Source organism: Ambystoma mexicanum, chromosome 1p, assembly GCF_040938575.1.
Source record: "Ambystoma mexicanum isolate Mex_15411 chromosome 1p, UKY_AmexF1_1, whole genome shotgun sequence".
Classification (NCBI taxonomy): Eukaryota; Metazoa; Chordata; class Amphibia; order Caudata; family Ambystomatidae; genus Ambystoma; species Ambystoma mexicanum.
Window position 1 is genome coordinate 1,275,580,468 of NC_090921.1, and position 23,348 is coordinate 1,275,603,815.

General features: G+C 47.0%; 1 protein-coding gene across 4 annotated transcripts in view; it reads left to right on the top strand.

Moving 5' to 3' along the window:
* BCL2L12 (BCL2 like 12) overlaps positions 1–23,348 on the top strand; it is a 513,616-nt gene that overhangs the window by 327,614 nt on the left and 162,654 nt on the right. The window lies entirely within an intron of this gene.

Genomic DNA, 23,348 nt, shown 5'->3' on the forward strand with positions numbered 1-23,348 from the left:
TGGAACTGCACGTTTCACTTCGGGTCGGCGCCATATCTCCGGCATTCCGAACCCCGGCCCCTATGGGGAAAAGACATCAACATCAGCGCTTTGTTGCAAGAAGTCTCCAAAGGAATCTTCATTCATCACCTGAAAAAGACAATGAACATTATTATTTAAAGCTTGAACTTTTGAACTTGCAACAGAACTTTTACAGCGCCTTACCAGTATAATCAAGCTTACCTGAACTCCCATCCAACCTCAATCCAGTGAAGTAACTGGGTTCAACGCGCCCCTGCGTGAGAAGCAGGATGGAGAGCTCGTCCTTTCAGACCCTAAGGTGAGACTTCACGGGGAATCGTGGAAGGGTATCGTGGAGGGTTGGAAGAGAGTGGGAGGCTTGAGCATAACTCAGTCAGTAGGTAATACTCCCTTTTCACGCATAGGGGAATATTCCTGCGAGCCGGAGAAGCCAGAGTAGAGGGCCCTTCCTGTCCATCTTCAGAGTCCTGCGCTTCACCATTGAAGAAGCATCAGCACTCGAAGCCAGACCTGCGCCTCCGTGGGAATCAGGTGAGCGTTACACTTACACCGCATCTTGTGAGGCTTGAGATTTCTCAGAGATGATCATGGCCTGCTGTATTTTCTAAGGCCTGATCTGGCTTCTATTATGTGTCTTCTGTAGTATCCATAGGTTAATGTTTCATGGCTGCCAGGTCCCTAGAGTGCTCCTGTCATACCATAGGGTTAGTTGCATGTTAGCATCTGCAAGCATGTACACAAGCGCTTCTTTCGTTCCCGCTTTGCTGTGATGAGCCTAATGGCAAAATAATAAATGTGCAGACAGTATGTATATATCACTGTCCTCGAACTCCTAGAGCTGTATGCGTGTGTTCTTCGTGTAGTTGGGTGTGTGTGTCCCGGTAGTGCGGATGGCACGTGTGCTTACTGTCTAAAGTAGCTATATCGTCGTGATGTCTCTAATGACCTGAGGTATGGCTTCTTGCTGCTTCAGCCGATTCTGTCTGTTTCCGGCTGTCTTGTGTCTCTTCGCCCACTCTGTGTAGAGTTCGTATTGCTGCAGGGTTGTAAGGTCTGCTGATCGGGTATCTTTCGTGGTAGTTGTCCATCATGGGAGCAGTGGGAATTGATGTAAGCTCATATGATCGGCAGCCATGTCGTCGTTGGTGCTTCTTTGGGTCAGGGGGTTTTTCGGGACGGAAGACCTATTATGATTTTTCCCTCTTCATTGTTCTTAGCCTCTTTATAGATTGTGGCTTCCTCACGGAAACGCTGTGACAAACTGTAGGTGGAGCCTTTCACTCGAACTCCCTGCTCAATCGGTCTCTTCCCTGAGCATCCACTGAACTTGGCTCTCGCTGTAAACTCTGAAAATGCAAGCCTCTGTGGCGGGCATGTGCGCAGCTTGACTGCTCAAACTCCCTACTTGCAGGTTTTCACAGGAAAATGTGTGTCCCTGCTCTGTGGTGCTGCGCCTGTCTGCTGGTTAATTACATGCATTTCTTTGACATCTGTACAGTTCAGTTCATAGCGCTGTTCAGCAGTTTGAAAGGTTCTCTTCCCACAGATGTTCTGAAATTATTTGCACTGATAAAGGTTCTTAACACTTCTTGCCTTTCATGCGCTGTGCTCCACCAGACGGATCCTGTCCCAAAGAATTCTTGGAAATGCAAGTAGGTTTCGGCGTTGTTTCAAATCTTTAACCTGTTTTCTCCCATTGCTGTACAGATGAAATGCAGTTTAGAATCCTCACTCGGGTTCCTTATTGCTGCCTTGCAACTCTAGACAAAACGAGCATCAACCTCACCCTCTGCATCTTGGGTTAGAGGCCAAGCCACCAGCGGAAAGAGTAATTTAATTTAAGAAAATCTTAGGGGAAGCAGATTACTCTAACCATGCAGCAACCAATTACACTTCTAACACAATTTGCCCCTCCCCTCCTTGAACACAACCCTGACACCAGTGAAAACTCCAAACTAAAGAGACCTGACACTATCATAATGTAATGATAGGGTTCCAACCTAATGTTAAACGAAACTCGCTTATGGTAGCTGTGGCAGATCAGTAAGGCTTCACTCAAGGGAGGGGAGGTGGCTGGTGTTGCGAATATAAATGGAACCCAAGCATCAATAATGCATTACTTCAGTCATGGTCAGGACCCAAAATGCCAGAGCATGAACAGTCCCTATAATTTCTACAACATCTAGCCCATGGTAGGATAGTTAACACGCATGTAGTGTAGTGCACATGCTTGGTTTGGTACCTGGTTGGGAGGGGGATAAATGGTTTTAAACTGTGCCATTACGGCTACCAAAAGCTAGAATACACAAGACCTGGCCGGGTACAATTTAAGAAGTTACCTAACACGCACACGTTTCAATAGGTAGGCGTGCAGTGGATTGATTTATTAAATACATTTCTCTATCAAATCTGGGATCAGTGCTAAAAATACATTCTTTGGTTAAAACTCCCTGTGGGAACCGATGACCAAAGGTTAGGTAAGTACTCTTTTAAGTCAATTGTCTTCAAAGCAGTTAGGAGTTGGCACACCAAGGTACCTGGCAGCACATCGCTACGTTTCTACTGGCACACCCTCCCCCATGCAGCAAATCGACCAACCGACTTGAATCACAACTTGTCTGCTAAGAGAGGACTTGTAAACAATTCTTCTCTTGTTGCGCACCCACCCTCTGAGGTATCACAGTAAATTTTCTTTCTTTTTTCTCCCAACACCTGACCACTGGCTAATCCCAATGGATGCAGAGACTGCAACTTAGAGTACTGCTCTGTTGTAAGACAACCAGCCCACATGTCTACTACCCACACTCTGTACAGAGCTCCGCTTTGCTCTCCAGCTAGGTCTGTGCTTTTAACAATAAAATAAAAATAGTAGGAATCAATGGGGCCGAGTCGATGGACGAGCTGCGGTTATGAATTAAAGCTAGGTAAGTGCTTTTCCTACTCCAAAGGTCCGGATGAAGATGTTACTAACCCCATATGATACCCACTTAAAGAGCTTGTCCAAGGTTCGAAGTCCAGTTTAGGAAGGATCGATCAACGGCAGACTGTGTTGGAAGGGGGTATCGGACATACAACACCTCACTACTCCAGGTCTGTAGACAAAGGAGGAGGCTTGGTATTGCTAAATACTACCGATTACAAAGAAGAATGTGAGAGACAACTGAGTGACCTAAACCCCTATGCACAATTAACAAAGGACCCTACACCAGAGATACGAGAGAATCTGGAAGTACTGCTTGAAAAAGCTGAAGAGTTAAAGTGGATCAATCATCGCACAAAGACATTTTTGATCAATTCACATCCCCGAATACCACACTTTTATACCCTACCGAAGGTCCATAAAGATCATGTCAAACCCCCTGGGAGACCCATCGTAGCAGGGATGAACAGCATATTGGAACCTCTTGGCAAAAATGTGGTTTATTTCTTACAACCGCTCATCCAAAAAACGAACACATACATTAGAGATTCGACACACTTTTTACAACTTCTGAATTCGACACCATTTGACCCCAATAACATTTCTTTCACTATAGATGTAGAGAGTCTTTACACCTCGATCCCTCATGACCTAGGCAGTGAGGCTGTAGATTGGATGCTTCTAAAAGCAGAAGAGATACCAGCACACACAGAATTTATAATGGCCCTACTTGAATTTATGAGCAACAATTCATATTTTCGATATAAAGAACGGTACTACCTCCAAGTAGCTAGTACCGCCATGGGGGACTACCATGGCTCCATCCTATGCTAACTCATTCATGCATAAGTTCGAGACAGAATACATATTACAGAACCAACAATGGCAACCAAAGTTAAGTTTGTGGATCAGGTTGGGGTATGGAAAGGCACAGAGGAAGAATGAATTATATTTTTCGAATATCTGAACAGTAAAGCTGCTAGAATCCAATTCACACATGAATACTCTCGAGAAAATATCCATTTTCTGGATGTAGAGATCAACATTACCAACACAGGATACCAAACCACCATCTTTCGTAAACCCACAGATCGTAACAACCTGCTCCAACGTCTAAGCTTTCACCAACCGAGTCTCATTAAAAATCTTCCATACAGCCAAATGCTTAGAGTAAAAAGATTGGCAAGTGATCCAGAGGACTATAACATTGCCATCGGAGAAATGGGCAAAAAGTTTCTTGATAGAGGATACTCAGAAGAAGTAAATGCAGCACAATCACGAGTAGCTACTCGAAGTAGAGAAGACCTATTGAAAGTGAAGACCAAACAAGATGATGCTCCTCCACTTGTTTTTGTGTCTAAATATTCCTGACCGAGCAATCGAATTAAATGCATCAAAAAACACTGGAACACACTACTATGTGATCAACGAGTAGAACATTTGTTTAAAGAGGTTCCCACATTCGCATTTCAGCGAAGTCAAAATTTGAAAGACAGACTTGTCCAAACAAAACCAGCAATCAAGAAGAAAATCACAGAACGGATTGGAACATTCCCTTGTTTGAGCTGTAGCAACTGTGGATATATAATGAAAGGCGAATCAGTGAAGCACCCACATACGGGGGAGACAATTGGACTCAAGAGTTTTGCAACATGTGACTCCCACAATGTGATTTACGCTATAAAGTGCACGTGTGGTTCATACTATGTGGGCCAAACTCTCAGGGTGGCTAAAACCAGATGGAATGAACACAGGTCCTGCATAATCCCAATTCAGCTGTGGCCAGACATTGGCATGATAGAAAACACAACCTAGCTCAGATTCAATTTGTTATTTTGGAGGTGGTAGAGAAAAGAGATCTCCATGAAAATTTCCAGAAAAGGATGGACCAAAGAGAAACCTTCTGGATTGATCGATTGAGCTCCTTGACACCGAGGGGGCTCAACGAAGAAATTAACTTTGTGCTTTTTATAAAGTTTGGTTTAATGAAATGCTTGATTGTTGCAATTTACATAACACAATAGCGTCTTGGACATCTGTTATATGTGAAGCTATAAATTTAATTTACACATCTAGGAGCTTTGGGTGCTCTAACCCGATGTTTTTGGCTTAAAAGAAATTGTTTGTGATAAACACTGAACAATAGTGAATTCTGCACAGATCATGCACATTACTAGGAGTTTATCTTTTTGAATTCTATTTGCTAAGAGGTACTCACGGGGTAATTTTTCCGTTTAACCTTGTGTTTGACATTGGTTAGTTATTATGCCCTAACTATCAGTTCCACAGAGTACTGCGTTTTTGCAGCTGCTCATCCATGCTCGGTGAGCGTATACATTCCAGGAACAAGCATCCGCAATCACTCTGTCTCCATGGAGACATCCCTGCCCCTGGGTGGGGCGCGAGGCGTACATGCTCCAGCTGGACCACAACGCCTCGTACTGTCTCCATGGAGACCAATAAAAGGAAACTGAAGCCGGCGCGAGCATGCTAGACGGCGGCTCACTCGGGTTCCACAGCACGCGCGAACAAGTCATATGGTAAGAGCTGCTACCTTAAAGGAATCTCTGCAAATATTGTAGTGAAACCAATAGTCCGGTGACATTTTATATTTCTGTCCACAGATACTTCTGTGTACATGCTCGTACACATGTAACAAAATAGCATAACCCAGGTAGGACCCGCATTGATGTATAATTCCATCTACAAAGACTTTGTCAGCTAACTAAAATGTGTGTCTTTTTTTTTCCTTTTCACTATGGTACACACGGATTGTTTCTACATACAATATGGTATGTGTTTTTGTATCGGTTCTGTTTAAATGAAATGGTTTGTCAATTTGCCAATTATGAACAAATATATTAATGGAATATTAGTTATGTGGTACTAAAAATTGCCTTAATACTGCCCTGAAGAAGGTTCATCTGAAATGCATTGGCACTTATGTATTATGGGCAACTCAAGATGGAAACTCAATTTATGATTTTCAGGATTACGCGACTCTTACAAAAATTAACAGGATTGTGAATTAAACATATCCAGTTACAAAATATACAATTTTGAATTGATTATACCCTGAACAAACCTTTTTGCAAAGCTTTCTTTTTCTTAATTGGCAGCAACCTTATGGGGCAAACTGAGAAGCGCCATTCCTAACAAGCTATAATTACTTTGTTTTTGGATTTTCTAACCCCTAAACACATACCTTCGAAAACTGACTCTTTAGTGCCTGCAGATGGGACAATTGGTAGTCGATGCAAAAAACGTCCCTTCTTATTCTTTCCAAAAGCAGAACTGTTACCACACAGCTTCACTGTATTGGTGAAACACATGACAAACTCCGACATCTAGTTAAGACCTTCTATGCATGACCTTTGGCACTTCAGTAATTCTTAATCCTGTCTTCTATCAATCTCTGACTTGGGAAGGAAAAATGCACAAAAATAAGGAAGTCTGCCTTTTTAGTAATTGCAACTCGCAGTGGTGATGGGGGGTCTTTCTGGCAGGGGGAGAAGCTCACCTTTTAGTAGCCTAAGAGCATTGGACAACGGATGGACAGAACACACATCAATGTTCTCGAGCCTAGAAGCCTTTCTGTTCACTCATCTCCTTTTTTCCCATGCGTCTTGGGCAAGGTCATCATGCTCTCTGGACAATAAAACCACCCTGTTCAATTTAGAAATCTAGTGGTGGGGACTGGGGGGGCACATTATCTTGTGAGTTCTTACAAAAGGCCCAGATGGCATGCATGCGTGCAGGCGTAGGCAGCAACATTCTCCTTCCAGCCCAGCATGGCTGACGGCCCTGTCGGATTTGGGCCTAGTACTCCACCCGGCCTCAGCGGCTGCCTAACATCCGGCCCTCCCGCCTGGCCTGCCTGACTTCTGGGTCCCCTCCCCGCTCCTGCTTCCCGCCGCTCTGTGTAATCGCGGCGCGTGCCTGGGGGTCCTGCTGCGGACGCCGCCACACTGTGGATGCCACCTGCTGCGTCAGTGATCATCGCGACCTCCCTGGCGCCGACAACACAGAGGATCATATCGTCCCGCTGCTGCGGCAGACCAGGTGAGCGGGGGCTGGAGCGGTGGGCGTCGAGACCTCTGCCCGCTGTGTGCGACCTTATGGGCCAGTACTGTCACAAGGAAGCGCCCCTCACCATACTGTCTGCCCACTTTCCTGCTGACAGTGTCGCCGCCTCTTCCCGCGCCCTCCTTAGAAAGATCCCGCTGGCACGCAACCTGTACACATAAGGAGGCCGCGATCACTCACCATCACAGCCTTGCCGCTCCACCGCTGACTCTATCTGCGGTGGCCCCCCAACTGCCCTCAACTGCCTACCGTCACCGAAGGACACTGCGTTTGAGCCTGCCGGCCGCGGCCCTTCTCAGTTCTCCATCCTACTCATAAGTGGGCCCTCACTGCAACCGGGCCCACCACAACGACAATGCCTACCAGAAATAAGGCGGGGGCCCAAGGAGGTACAATGGACAAGTACGCTAAAGCGGTCCCTCGAGATGAGCCAGCCAGCACATCATCGCCCCAGGACGAGCCAGACTTGACCTGCACCGAGCGGTCGGAGCCCCTGACCTCACCCTACTAATGGAATCTATGGCTAAAAACTTTGCCTCCTTCCATGAAAAATTAGATGACATCAATGCTGATTTATTTATTTTTATTTTTTTATTTGTTACACGCCCAGACCCTCGGGTGTCACAGCGAGGTTATAAGATAGCTTAGAAATTAGTCACATTCAAACATTACATTAGTTGCATTACATGATATAGGTTACAACATATTCACAACAATATACAGTGGCCTAAGTATTTACAACAGTATCCGATGGAAGGGGTCCTATCTTTGGGTGCTAATATTGGTTGAATAACCAGGTTTTTAGCTGTTTCTTAAAGATCGTGAAGGAGGATGCTTTTTTGATGATGATAGGTAGGGTGTTCCAGTGTTTGGGGGCTAAAGTGGTGAAGCTGCTGCCCCCTGCTCTTGTGGTTTTGAATCGGGGGGGGGGGGGTCCAGGAGGAGTTTGTCGTTGGATCTCAGTAATCCTATGTTAGTTTTAGGATGCAGAGTGTTATTGAGGTAGATAGGTCCTTTTTTTGTAATGCATTTGTGGGTGATGCATAATGTTTTGAAAATGATGTGGGCTTTGATGGGGAGCCAGTGGGCATCTTTCCTGGTCTTGGATATATGGTCTGATTTTTTTTATGCCTAGCGCTGCCCTCAGGACTTTGTTTTGCAAAAGTTGCATTTTGGCCAGGTTGGTGTTGGAGGTGCCCAGTAGTAATACATTACAGTAGTCCAATTTCGATAGGACCAGTGCTCTGGCCAGGGTGAGGCAGTTTGCTGGGGTCAGAAATTGTCGGCTGAGTGCAATTAATTTGGAAGTGTAGGCCGTGGAGGAGGAAAGTACATTGATCTGTTTAGTCATGGTCAGGCTAGCATCGAAGTACACGCCCAGTGTTTTTACTTGTTTTGACATTGGAATATTGGTGCCGTCGATGTTGATGGTTGAATATTCTGGCTGAAGGGTTGCTAATTTGGCTGGAGCTCCTACGATGAGGACTTCCGTCTTCTCATCGTTAAGACATAGGCTGTTTAATGCCATCCAGTTTTGTATGATGACGTAAATTTTATTGATTGTTAAAGTGTCCTGGTCATAGTTGCCTGTAAGAGGTATAAGGATCTGGGTGTCATCCGCAGTATTTGTGTATATGACCCCCATATCGTCAAGTGCTGAGAACAGGAGCTTGGTATATGCGTAATACAGCGTGGGAGAAAGGCAAGAGCCTTGGGGCACTCCTATGGGGACTGGGATGGGGTTGGCTGCTTCTTTGCCTATGGACACTCTGGAGGTGTGGTCAGTTAAGAATGATTTCACCCAAGCAGTGGCTGCCCCAGAGAAATTAAATTCACGGGCAAGTGAGTTGCAGAGTTTGTCGTGGTCCACCAAGTCGAACGCAGCTGAGAGGTCCAACAGCAGGAGAATGCAAAGTTTCCCTGAATCTCTAATGGCATCCATCTGGATTTTGAGGTCCAAGAGAGCTGTTTCAGTGCTGTGGTTGGGCCTGATTGTCTGGTGCCGAGGAGCTGGTTAGATTCTAAATGGGTTTGAATTTGGTTGTAGGCTAGTTTGTCGATGATTTTGAGTAAGAATGGGACCGTGGTTATGGGGCGATAGTTGGTTGGAATGGTGGGGTCTAGATTTGGTTTTTTTAGAAGTGGTGTAACCCAGGCTTCTTTAATGCAAGTCGGAACTGTATTGGAGTTGAATGAGGCATTGACAAATTTAGTGATGAGGGGGGGGTCAGGGTGGGTGCACAGGCTTTGACTAGTTTGGCTGGGACAGTATCTCCTTTGCAGTTGGATGCTTTTAGTTTGGAGATAGTCTCGAGTACGAGATTGTGGGTGACTGGTGTGAATTGGAAGGGGGGGTTGGAGTTGTCACTGGAAAGGGGGGGGTTTTGTAGCTAGGAGTAATTTTTTGGAGTTGATTTTGTTTTGTAACATAGTGATTTTGGAGGCAAGAGCATCTTGTATGGTGGTACACCATTCTTTGCTTGTGTTTATGGGTGTGTCGGTCGGAAGTGGGTTTTCAAGTTCTCTAAGGATAGAGAAGAGCTCTTTGGAGTCGGATACTGCATTGCTAATGCGAGCATTGTAGGCGTTAGCTTTATGTGAGATGATAGCTGATTTGTAGAGGGTATTTGCGTCTTTGAATGCTTTAGCTGAGTCCGGGGAGGGATGTTTATTATGGGCATGCTCAAGAGAGCGGTTTTTCCTTCTAAGGGCGATTAATTCCTCGTTGAACCAGAAGTTGGATTTTTTGTTGAGGCGCCTTAGTTTGGAGGTTACAGGTGCTATGGTGTTAATCGCTGTGGAGAGGCATTTGTGGTAGTACTCAGCAATAGTAGTTGGGTCATTGCTGAGGATTAATTGGGTATCTAGCAATTTGATCAAGGTGGGGTCGAAGTTCTCAGCTGTGAGCTTTTTAGAGTTTCTACTTTCGATGATGTCCATAGATATGTTCTTGGGTGTGCAAGGGTCGTCGCTAGTGATAGTAAATTCTATACAGTAGTGGTCTGTCCAATTCAGTGCGGTAATCGGGCCTAAGGTGATGTTGGTGTTGAGGGTGAGGATCCAATCAAGGGTTCTGCCCTTGGTATGGGTGGGGACATTGACGTGTTGGCAGAAGTTCATGTCATTTAGTGCCAGGATGAGGGCGGTTGCTTTGGTGTCTTGGTTATCATTAAAACCTAGATTCAAGTCACCAATGATGATACATTTCGTTTTGGGTTTGAGGAAGGGCGCCAGTATTAGTGGGATGTCTGTTTCTGGGTGGAGTTTTGTGCTAGGGGCTCTATAGATGACCACTATGTTAATTGTGGTGTTTTCATTCAATGAGAGTTTGGCGAGTAGTAGTTCGTACCCTGAGATTATTTCAATGGAACTTGATCTAAGTTTGATAGTGTTTTTTGCAATGATGGCTACACCGCCTCCTGGAGTGGTGGTTCTATCAGATCTGAGAATGGTGTAATCTGGTGGAATAGCCAATGCTAGCAGAGGGCCTGATGCTTGGTGTAGCCAGGTTTCTGTGATTACTAACATGTCAAGGTCAAGTTCGATGATGAGGTCATGAATATCAATGGCGTGGGCTCCAAGGGAGCGGGCATTGATGAGTGCATTTTTGAGACTAATGGGAGGGTTGGGCTCCTTAGAAGGAGTATTTATAGTTGGTGGGCCACTTAGTGGAGTAGTTTTAGTTGCTCTAGGCTGGGTGTGTTTGTCGTTAGTTGTGTGGGCCGTTGGTTTGGGTGATCTGGGAGGCTGGGTCTTGGTAGTAGGGTTGTGGTGTGGTAGCCTTGTGCGAGCTCTTAAACGGGGTGTTCTCTCATATCCTAGGATAGGGTGTGTTTTACCATTGCTTGAGGGGTTGGGGTGTACATGTGGATTATCAGTGATGGCCGAGGTGGGATGGTGTTCCTTACTGGTTGCGTAGGTGTCCTTGAGCCTGGAAAAGAGAATGGAGGAGGATGGGAAGGGAGGTGTGGTAGGGAGGAAGGGGGTAGGACAGGGGATGGGATGGTGTCTTGGCCAAGCTAGTTTGGTGAGCCCATTACTGAGGGCGAGGAAGTGAGTGCCAGTGCACGTCTTGCATGTCGCCTTGCTTAAGGCTCGAGTGGACCAGGTGGGATCGAGGATCACTGAGGCTGAAAATAGGATCTCGGTGAACGAAGATGGCATTGCTGCACTCCAGGACAATGTGGCCTCCCTAACGCGCGACATGAAAGGTGTCAAGGCGAAGTGTGACGATCTGGAGTCGCGCTCCCGTAGGAACAACTTGCGCATCATAGGGGTCCCTGAGAATGCCCTTAAGGGGCGGATGGAGGACGCAGTGGAGAAACTCCTCAAGGACCTACTGGACGATGCAGCAGGAAAGGCCCCAGTTCTTGTGCATCAAAAAGCTGCTCAGGGAGCGCAACGTCCCCTACGCCATCCTGTTCCCGGCACGACTAAAGATTACCCATGATGGCAAAATCTTCTTCACTGTCCCGGACGAAGCAGTAAAGTTCATTGAATTACATATACCTCTTCCCGGGCCGCGAGGCGACCACACGCCATAGACTACACAGCCCACGATTTTATAAAAATGTCCACGGATCCATGACTTTCGATGTGTTGATGGCAACCCCACTGTGTCCACTCAGTAACTGCGGCCTCTTGCCATGTGTATGCGGGCCACAGGCTAGCTCCTAAACTGCTTCTTTGTCTTCTCCCCCACTTGGCTCCTGGAGCTATCCCTGTGCCCTGCTCTCTCTTGCGATGTCAACTTGCAAGAGGGTACTCTCTGGTCTCAGAGGCTCTGTGATACCCGTTTTACCGCAGCAACACATTCGGGACAGCATCTGCTGCCCCACATCAAGCTACAAATGCCGGCCGCATGGCACCAGCGCCCCCGTTGCAGTTGCAATGTTTGCTTTCGCTTTTTTATTTTGTTCTTTCTATTGACTGGCCCCTGTTGGGCTAGGATGTGGCCCTATCCACGTTGGATCTGGTCCTCTGACCTTTGGCTTCCGGTCGGAGCAGGCCCAAGGGGCTTTGGGTGTATTCTGGGGTGGGAGGTCTGCACTGCATGTTGGGGTGGCGTAATTTGGGTTGTGTTAACAGTTAAAAACATGGCTGAGACGCATGACTTCAACTCAACACTACTGTGCACACGGCAAGTGCATAAGGAAAAATCCTAACGAATACTACCACTGGGATGTTCCATAATCTGTCGCTATGGCTCTGAACATTGTCACATGGAATATTCGTGGCCTAAGCAATTTCACTAAGGCCCACAGAATAGCTGCCTATGCCCAGCGACATGGCGCAAAAATCCTCTTCTCCAAGAAACCCATGCTCTTGGGCACCTAGCAGCATGTCTCGCCCCCCACGTGGGGCAACAACAGATTCTATACGAAGTACTCCACCCAATCCAGGGGGGTCCTAACTCTAATCCATAAGTCAGTCCAGTTTTCCCTGCGCTCCAGCCATATTGACCCTGAGGGTAGATCCGTGATCCTCCATTGCTCACTCGCTAATATGGAATGCCTCCTAGTGAACACATATGCCCCTTACTTTGATGCCCCTGAGTTCTTTGATGCCATCACCACCACGCTTCTGAAATATATTGGGATTCCCATCATATGGGGCGGTGACATGAATTTGATCCTAGACAAAGACCTGGATAGGTCTTGGACGCCCGTAGAGCCCCATCACGCGCAGCCCATAGGTTACACACCCATATTGACACACTAGATCTTAGGGATGCATGGAGAGCTCTCAACCCCCAGGTTAGAGAGTCCACTTTTTACTCATCGGTACACGATAGCCTCACCAGGATCGACCTTTTCCTCATATCGAGTTGCAGGATGGGCAGGGTCACAGAGACCAAGATATTACCGCACACACTATCGGACCATTCACCGGTAACGCTCCAGATAACACTGGGACACAACCAGCCCCCCGCTCCTCTTGGAGATTTAAGTCAGAGGCCCTGCTAGACAGTCTTTAAAGCCGATATTCTAGCTGACATCAACACCTTCTTTGAGTGCAACAACAGGCATGAAGCCTCCGATGGAGTGCGCTGGGAGGCATTCAAGGTCTTCATCAGTGGGATGTGCATATCTAGAGAGGCTGGGGTCCTCAAAGCCATAAAAAATAGCTTGCAACAGTCAGAAGCATATGCCACCTCCCCTTCCCCGACCACACTGGCACAGATTAGAGCGGAATTAGAAACGTTCGAGTCTCACTCCCTAAGAGAAATTCGGTACTTTGCCCGTCCTGTTGCGTCCAGGAAGTATGGTGAGGGGGATAGGCCGGGTAGGACACTGTCCAGACTGGTCCGAACTGAGGGGGGCAAGAACCGCATTGATTGCGTCAAGGACACAGGAGGCACCATGTGCTGGTCTGACCAGGATATCCTTGGGACATTCCCCACGACCCTGTATGGCCCCCAGCAAGAACACAGCCTGCAAGACACTGACGCCCTGTTAGATTAAATCCCCATGACCCGCCTCTCCCGCGCGTTCTACTTGAGGCCCCTATCGCCCTCGATGATATAACCGCGGTCATCTCTAACTGCCCTAGGGGCAAAGCGCCAGGCCCGGGCGGCCTCACCTCGGAGTTTTATCGGGAGCATGTAGCCATTCTGGCACCCAGACTCCTGGAGGTGTGGAACGAATCCCTAGAGTTAAACATCCTACCCCAATCCATGTGTGAGGCGCTTATAACTGTATTACCCAAGCCAGGTAAACCGTTAGACGAATGTGGGTCCTATAGGCCCCTTTCTCTGATTAACACTGACACAAAATATTTGCCAAGATCATTGCCAATAGGTTTCTCCCCATTATGCCCCACTTAGTCCACCCCGACCAGAGTGGCTTCGTGCCCGGCAGATCCACTGCCCTTAATATCCGTTGCCTGTTCAATGTTCTGGCTAGAATTGACCCCAACGCACAGGCCGTGGCGGTCACCCTCGATGCCCAGAAGGCATTTGATATGGTGTCCTGGCAATACATGTTGGCGGTGCTCCACAAAATGGGAATTGGCCCACGCATGAGGTCGTATATGAAACTCCTCTACACGAGCCCCGCAGCCAGAGTCCTGGTCAACTCCAGAGCCTCGACCCCCTTTCCTCTCCACAGAGGTACCCGCCAGGGCTGTCCGTTTTCTCCGATACTCTTTGCGCTCGCTATAGAGCCCATGGCTGATAACATTAGGGACAAACATACGCATAAAGGTATACGTCTCCGTGATACTCCCGAGATCATTTCTCTATATGCCGACGACATGCTCCTATATATTAGAGACCCGGTTGCCCACCTAGACCCGATATTGAGAGACATAACCAAAATTGGCACTTTCTCGGGCTTCACCATAAATTATTCCAAATCTGAAATCTTCCCGCTCACCCCTTCCACTACACAACCGCCCTGCGAATTCCCCCTCCGATGGTCACTGAGGGGCATCAGGTTCCTTGGAGTGCAGGTGTCCCTCACTAAAGATTCACTGTTGGCTGACAACTATGCGGCTGTGGCGCAGCTTGCTGAGGCTCAAATGTTGAAATGGCGCAGTCTCCCACTCTCTTTGTCGGGTAGACTATCTCTAATCAAAATGATTATGGTCCCTATATTTCTCTACGTCTTCACAAATGTGTCGATCTGGCCTGGAAAGCGATATTTCAGGAACTTACACGCTGCGTGTGCCCAATTTCCGTGGCACTCGGGCGCGGTTCGTAAGAAATGGCAACACATGACTCTTCCCTATGGTAACGGGGGATTCACCGCCCCCGATTTTGCCAAATATTGGACAGCTGCGCAGGCCCAACACGCCACATACTGGTACACGTTCTCCGACTCCCCACCCTCTCCCTCATTCTCCATCACACATATCACGCCGACGCCCCGGCAGACCCTGTAGCGGCCACTGGCAGGGCCTGGAAATATATGTTGCAGATACAACCCGACCACCACCTGTACTACAAATGGCTGCCCATCTGGCAGTTCCCGGGCCTCAGCCCTACACATGATAAGCTTTTAATGAAACTCTGGCATGATCTGGGCTATCGGGCCCTGACCGACTTTTACCCCGACGGGAAGTTTATCACTCTGCAGACGTGGCGCCCCGGACACCTGGGTACTGCATTGGAACTACTACAATACTACAGGCTGAGGGCGGTGTTCCGCGCCTGGTGGCCCTCATACCCAGATGAGCCCCCAGACTCACCTGAGATCCAGTATATATCCAACTCGGCTGGTGCTAGGGGGATAGTGTCCGCGCTGTACAAATTGTTGATGGCCGACCCCACAGACGTGCCAGTCAAGGCGCGAGATACGTGGAGTGAGGAGCTGGGCCTCCCCATCACGGACGCAATGTGGGGTAAAATGTGCACACACACTCGAACCACCTCTCTGAATGCCAGGCATAGGTGCATGCAATACAAGCTCCTTAACAGACTATATTACACACCTCAAAGACTGGACCGGTTTGCACACACCCAGGCCCGCACCTGCCCTAAGTGCGGTTCTCCTGCTGCAGATCACACTCATATGTTCTGGTCCTGTGACGCGCTGGGCCCATACTGGAAGGCCATAATTGAAGCTCTCTCAGACATCACAGCGTCCCGTATCCCTTCAGAACCCCTAGCTGTACTGTTCGGCCTGTGGGATAGCCCGGAGTTGAGGAAAATGTCTAGGTTTCTCAATGTTGCCACCATAATAGCCAAAAAATGCATATTACAATGTTGGAAGTGCCAATTCCCCCCTCCCCCCTCGTTTGAGATGTGGATGAGGGCCCTCACCTGGACGCAAACGTGCGAGGAGGACTACATCAATACCCTCCCGTCCCAGGAATGTGTGGACGGAATTTTGCACATATTTAAATAACAAAGATGACTTAGAACTATTGTCCTTCCCTCCTCCTGGTGATGTAAACTAATCCACTGCTGTGCCGCTTGAATCCGAGCAATGGCCCCATCGGTACCTGCCTAGCATTCCCATGTATTGCACTACCATGTGTGTATCTGTTACTCTTGCTATGCTGTACACTGTGTTGATTCTGTTCTCTCACCATGCCAATAAAGAAAAGTTTTTTTTTTAAAAGTTAGTAATGCAGAGCAGTCAAGGCTTAGTCTCCAGTGATTGTGAGAGGTGTCGGGGGCCCTCAATGAGTTCACACGGAATAACACACCCTAAGTCAGGTTAGAAAGTAGGGTATAAAAATAGTTCTTTATTTAAGCCTTTAGAACACACTGAAAAATTAAACTAGAAGGTAGTAAAATTGCACAATTCCATATACACATTTCTGAGGCTTGTGGATCTGCTTAGATCACATTCTATGCATAGGCCGTCATCTAGTGGTAGCTTCAGAGTTTTAAATTTTTTGTTTTAGAAACTCAAAGGGACGTCGACAGGGCGTGCCAGTAATACTTTCCCCTAGTGTGACGGCCACTGTACACATGGTCCTTCATGCGTCGCGGTCCCTCAGATTGTTTTTTTCTGGCATTATAGTCGGTCGCAAGTGGCAGAGTTCCTTCTTCTGGCTTATGCCATTACTTATACAAAGTTTAAAGTTACCTTTCTTTCTGTTCTTTTGACAACCGTACTTACACTGTAAGATCTCCGGCGACGGCTTTCGAAGACCAGACCATTCGTCGATGGCGACCCGCTTCGACAAACTTTGCCTGCGGCCTAACTAGGCCCCAACGGGCCTTGGCCCTGTACAGTAGGGCGAGTGGGGGGTGGATATAATCCATCTTATTTAGAGAATGCCTATTCCCTTATACTTCCTTTTATTCCGCCAGTCTGCCATCATTCCATACTATGGAAAATACGCCTTTAAAATTCTGTACTTCCTGTAATGGGAAGTTTGCCTGGAAGGATTCAGAGTGTGTAACCTTTGCCTCCATGGAGACCACTCCGAAAAACAGTGCAAGTCCTGCAGACTGTTTCAGCCAAAATCTTTAAAGGACCTAAAAACTTAACACTGGGCCCACCACGCAGGGCGAGGCCGCCATGGACGTCGAGGGAACCTCTAGCAATGGCAGCATCAGCGTCTTCAGTGACACTGAGGGCAATTGGGACCGATGGATTCCCGCTTGCGAGCCCCCCACTCCAACAGGAAGGCCGGCGGTTCTGCTACGGAGACAACACCCGGTAGCTTAGGCACTCTCACTGCATGCCACACTAAATGCAGCCCCTATGGCGAACAGTCGACCACACTGTCAAACGATAAGGCACATGCAGTGTCGAAGGAGAGGTCTGAAAAATCCCTGTCCTCTGGGCCTTTGCTCTAGCCACATGATGGGCCCCCAGAGCAGATGCCAAAGTCTGCTTCCAACACTGCGACCAAATACGGAAAGTCCTCTGGTTCCGGTGATCAAGCGTCGAAAGACTCGACGCGCCCTGCTAAAAATTCAAAGATGACTGAACTCATTAAAAAACAGGTCTGACGCACTCCTCAAGGCAAATATGTCGACGCCCTTACCCTCAAAGTCACAGGTTTCAAGGGTAAAGTAATACTCTGCCCCTAGGGACACCCTTTCAGGGGCAATGCACCACAAACAGCCCCCTGCTCCAGAGCCTTTGCCTGCACCTACTCCCACAGTGTCACCAAGCTCCTCCCAATGGACCCTGGAACAATTCGAAAGTGTTAAGGATTTAAATCAAGCGACGCACACCTTGGTCTCGGCCTAGTATGTAGCGCACAATTGAGATGCTTTTCTCCTTATTTTATACAGATTCAATTTTGAGATTGGTACACCGCTCGTATCACACCCTCTTTTCAAATACCCCGGGTCACAATGGACCATGAACCAGGCTGGTTGGTAAAATACAATTATTTTTTTTTTAATTCAAAAGGAATCCTACACTTTTTTTATATGGGGCAGCAATCACCAATGGGATGATAATTATAATGAGAATGTGAACAATGCACAGGGTTTAACCTTCTAGTGGAACATCTACACATCACAACGGAATAGAAACACTTTTTTGATTTAGGAAAGATGGCACCCAAGTTAGAATTTCCTCCTGCAACGTTCCCTTAACCCACAAATAATCAATTCTGAGTGGATAAAAGGAAGAAGCAGGTTGTCAGGAATAAGAAACGGGAAACTGAATCCAAATCTGACGTTCCCTCCCCAAATAAGAGAAAACCGGATTTTAAACCCCTTGCAATGTTATGAAATGATACTCGGAAATGGACAAATAAATAATGGCTGTGTGTTTAAAAACCTTGAAGCAAATAGAATTCCTTACTAAAGCAACAATGCAAAGACACTAATAATCACAAAGAATTGATTAACAAGAGCATGCAGTTCGAAAATGAGTGGAAAGTTTAAAACAGATTGCAGCAAAAAAACTTTGCAATTTACCCTATTCCTGCTTTAAATTACCCAAACAGTTGTTAATAAAAAGGGGTGAAATAAACTGATTCGGAGTGCGGTTGTTTCTGGGTTGGGGATAGATGTATATCACAGGGACACTTGAGAGTTGAAAATAGGTCTCTAGCTATGAAACCGAATGAGTTATGCAAGGTATAAAAAGGTGCACTTTAAGTAAAAGGAAGGCGTGAAATAGGAAAGGAAATCAGTTGTGACGAGAACAGTTTTACTTTAAACTAGAGCATTCAGGCTAGACCACCAAAGATGGACACAGTAAGATCCAGGGTTGATTCGCAACTTCAACCCTATCACCCCAGCCCCCAACCCTGACGGAAACCAGTCAGATCACCCGAATATGACTAATGGCTTAAGATTTACACAAGACAAAATTAAGAAAGAGATGGCGCTAGCACTATATCATGGGCAGGGTTGCACAGATAATTCTGACAGTTTTACAAGTTACCAGGATAAGGATAGGATGGCTTGGAGAATGGGATAAGGACAAAGGCAAGATAGGTTATGGGTTTCTATGTGGTAGCGATTATACTCGGTCCACTTTTTAGTTTTGGGATTTTTGGACCATCAATAGGTTCTGGTCACTACACGGCAGCACGCCTGGCAAACAGCTGGGCTGTTCCGGCCCCTGGATGTCACTTCTGGTCACTGGCTACTAAAGGTCAGCTGGCTGGCAGTATTGCAGCGGGCAAGCAGTTAGTGAGCCGCAAGCCAAGCTGGTTCAGGATGCAAAAAGCACCACAGCTCTCCCCTTTTTCATGGGAGATGAGTGGGTTTTGAAAATTGAGGCCTTGCTGGGAATGGGATCAGCACTGCTTGGGTTTTGCAGTGAGCCCTGGAGTAGGGTCAGCAATGCTTTCGCCTTGAAATGGTGTCTGGAATCTGGATGATGAATGGAACAGGAACGCAGCGCAGGAACTTCAGGAAGAGTGTGTCTAGAGTCTTGTCAGGGACTCTTATTTATAATGCATAGTGACATAAAAGTATATGGCTGGGGCAGGCTTAGCTAAACACGCCTCTAACAACTGGATTGGACAAGAGTGATAGTCTCTGCCTCGCTCTCAGCTGGTTGGATTTCCAGAAAATGTCATCAGATTTCCTTCCACAATTACTTTACTTAAAATCCATTGTTGCCCTATGTGGCACCTTCATACAGTGGAAACATCTAAACACTTACATAAGAAGGTTACATATTTTATGCAGCATATAGCAGTCCAATCCTCCAGTTTGTGAGACCTTGTTTCGCCCTTCTACCAGTTTTTCGTGCTTTTCACTGGAATGTCTATTACTCCAAATTTTATAGCTTTATACATGGGTGTGGATTATCATAAGGAATGCATGCACAGAAATTTGCATTTACAAAATGTATGCTTTTCTTGTAATCTGCAATACTTTGGCATTTCAATTCCCAAAGTGTCAGTGAATTCTACCATTGTCATGATCACTGCTTCCAAGGAGCTAGGACCAGCCCAACGTCCTTGGAAGCAGGCCCCTAACCTTCATCCTAGGCACCAGCCGGTCCCCACTGGGACCTTTTGGACCTTGTCCTGGCGCCGGTGGCACCAGGCTCATCAAAGTCACTGGTCCCGGCACTGGAAGCGCCGGGCTCATAATTTGTATGAAGATGCTTGGGTGGACTTACCTGCAGCAGACCATGCTGCTTACTTACCAGCCACATAGGAATCCTCTGTGAGCCGGGACTACTTTCTTACCTGGGTGGGGCAAGCTCCACTCCCTGGATACAACACTGGAACTCTTCTGGAACAGGAACTCTTTTCTTACCTAGGCGAGGCAGTGGAGGAAGACGCCTCATCACTCCAAGGCTATTTAAACCACACCCGATTGATGAAACGTGCTTCGCGTTATTCTGCATCTGCAGCAGAACGCTCACCGTGTCTGTTCCAGTTTTCTTCTTTCCGATCCTGAACCTGCAAGAACAAACGCTTACCATTCCTGTATCCAGCCTTCAGTAGCACCTGCAAAAACAAGAAACAACAGGTTAGCACGGCAACCTTCACGCGCAGCGCTTTCCTCACCTGATCCATCGGCAGCTACCATCTCTTCACGCTGCTCCTCCGCCTGTGAAGACAAAAGCATAGTTATTCCTGTGTGGAATTACTTACCGGCACTCCGGGAATTCCGGTTTTCTTCAACGCTGCAATCCTGCACCTGAAAGACAAAAGAAGAGACATTAGACAGGTATTTTACTTACGCGCCTTCGCGCCCGCCAAAATAGGGCGCCTGCAAATACTCTGGCGTTTCCAGCGTCTCTTCAACACCCGAACTCACAACTGCAAGGGAAAAGAGACAGTTAGAGAGCTTTTGAAAAGCAGGCAACCGGCATTTACTTACGCATTTCCAAGCGCGTCATTCCAAGACTCTGGCTCGAACTTCGGCTTTCTTCACACCATCTTCTACCTCAAGAGCCCTGCAAGACAAATAGAAAAAGCATTATACAGAGCCCTGTTCCACATTAACGTGCCCACGCACCTAAAGACTGTAAGGACTTAAAAGGTGTCCGGAAACTCACCGTTCGTGCAGTTAACGACGGTAGCAATCCTCTGATGTCAAGAGGCCTACGTTTCACCCAGTGAAGGAACTGGCAACGGCACCCTGCACCAGACGCAGATAGAGAGTCCAGCATTCACCTATCTAAGGTGAGCACGTTGACCTTGGGGCTCCACGGAAAAGCGAGGAAGGGAAAGGGAGAGAGATACCCGACAACCCCAGATCATTAACCCCATATTCTTTCACCTGCAGATATCTCACTCTTCGAGTTAGACACACAGTGCGAAGAGTCTCAGCCCCGGAAGCCAATCGAGTCCTGCACTTCACTTTTCGAGTCACAGACACCATCCTGCCAAGACCGGCGCCTCCGTGGGAATCGGGTGAGCGTTACAACCATGCCTTCAATGAAAGCCCATAAAATCATATCTAAACAATAAAATATTCGCATTTTTTACAAAGTCTTGCTGCAGAGATAAGTCTATAAAGTTTATTCATGAAATGGTCTCTGGAAGCTAATGGCAATCCTTTGTCACAGGGCCATTTTTTTTATCCCTTCAATAGCCACTAACTGTCATTTTCTCCAGAGCAAGGCGGGGATTTCTCAGCTTTATTGGAAGTTGATTGCCCCTTCCCCTCTTCACACTTCCTGGCACTGGGCATTCCATCGTCAGTGGTTTCAGCCCACACTAAATTCTTTCCAACCTAGTAATTATCATTGGTGTGTTAGTCTCTGCTGAGAGTTCATGGTGTGGCTGCCTTCCTAGGGGGAAGCTTTAACTCTGCTAACCGGAATAACCTGTTTTTGACAGCTTGAAAATCCAGCCAAGGCGGTTTAAAACCTTTATTTTCTGATATGTGGTCCTGAATTAAAACAAGCCTGTGGAATAAAATGACCCATGTATGTATTTTCACCAGCCACAAACCCCTTCGCGTTACTAGGTAATGGCAGGCTCTCATTCAACCATTTACTTTTTAAACAGCATTTTTCTCCTTTAGTTTTGCAAAGCCCATTTCTTTTACACGTGGTGCACAGTACACGTGGTGCACAGCTGGCATTTGCTTTTACATTCGTTTTTGCATCTCCATCAAATTCCCTCTCTGTCCTGCAGCTATAGTTCTTTTCTTGTATGCAGGAGTTTGGTTTGAAGCACAGATGCATTGAAACTGACATGGCTCAGATAGCTGGAGTCTCCTTTGAACTACTGAGCTTTCATACATTTGTAAAGAAATTAACGCGTTTTCCCTTGCGAGAAAAGTGAAGCTCCTTGTTGATTATTCTCAAAGTTGGTTTGACGGGGCCTGTCATCCAGAAATCATACCTGGTTTTGCTGAAGCACAAAGATATCCTGGGCATGGCAGGGCCTTATTGATCAGTGGTTTAAGAAAGAACAGATGGAATTGGCGTCAAAGCAGAATTTTTTTCAAGGTGAAAGTTTCCTTTTCAATTGGGATTTTGGGGTTTTCAGCAAAGCATTGCTGCCTTTTCACTTTCTTCCTTTTGTATATGTCAGAACACATAGGCACGCTCTTTCAGTGTGTCCTCTTGTTCCATCCTGCCCAATGTATGCTTGGCAAGAAGGTGCAGCCATCTTTTTGTTGCTGCAAAACGCAGTTTTGAGGCCATGGTGCTCACAGGAGCCAGCACAGCCATTTTGCTGTTTCTGCACAAATGCAGCTTGGTGATGTGGGGAAATACTGTTGAGTGGGTCAATATATCCCACAAAAGGGTTATGGGATGAATGTCTAGTTTTGTTGGATTTTTTGGGATCAACACCCAGATCAACTTGCTTATCTCCTGGGGCCCCCTCAAGGCGATGCAGCTACCAAGCAGCCCGTGCCAAAAGAGCCGACTGGACTTAACACAACCTAGTACATCTGCCTATCAAACGCGTGTCTGATGACCTATACTATTGACACTCGAGGTTCCGAAGACTCGGGCTCATTAGGAGATGAGGGGATATGGGGGATACAGATCAATACTATGACGATGATGTATGCATCATCCAATCCAGACCATACTGACCAACCAGTGGCTGATTGCATAGACAACCAGCTGCAGAACAATGATCTTCTTTTAAAGCCTGCATAACACTTTAAAATAAATACCAAGGAGGCACAAGTCGATAATGACTTCATAGAGGACATCCTCTGGGATAAATGGTCTGCAGCACAGTTCATCCCACTGCTCCAATCTGTCCAAATGCGCATTCAACCTTCTCTAATTACCCCCAATCTGACAAGGGCAGTCAACAGTTGCATTGAGACTGTTTAAACCGGCCCTGTCAGACCCATTGCATATCAGGGGAAAGCTAAAGCCTGACTCTGTCATGGTCACCACCACAAGGAAAACAGTGGGAACACCTTTAGCATCGGCCGAAGCCCCATCCTGACAAGGAGAGCAAAATGATGTACTCCCTAGGCAGGAAAGTAGCTTCCTCTGCTGCTTACGAA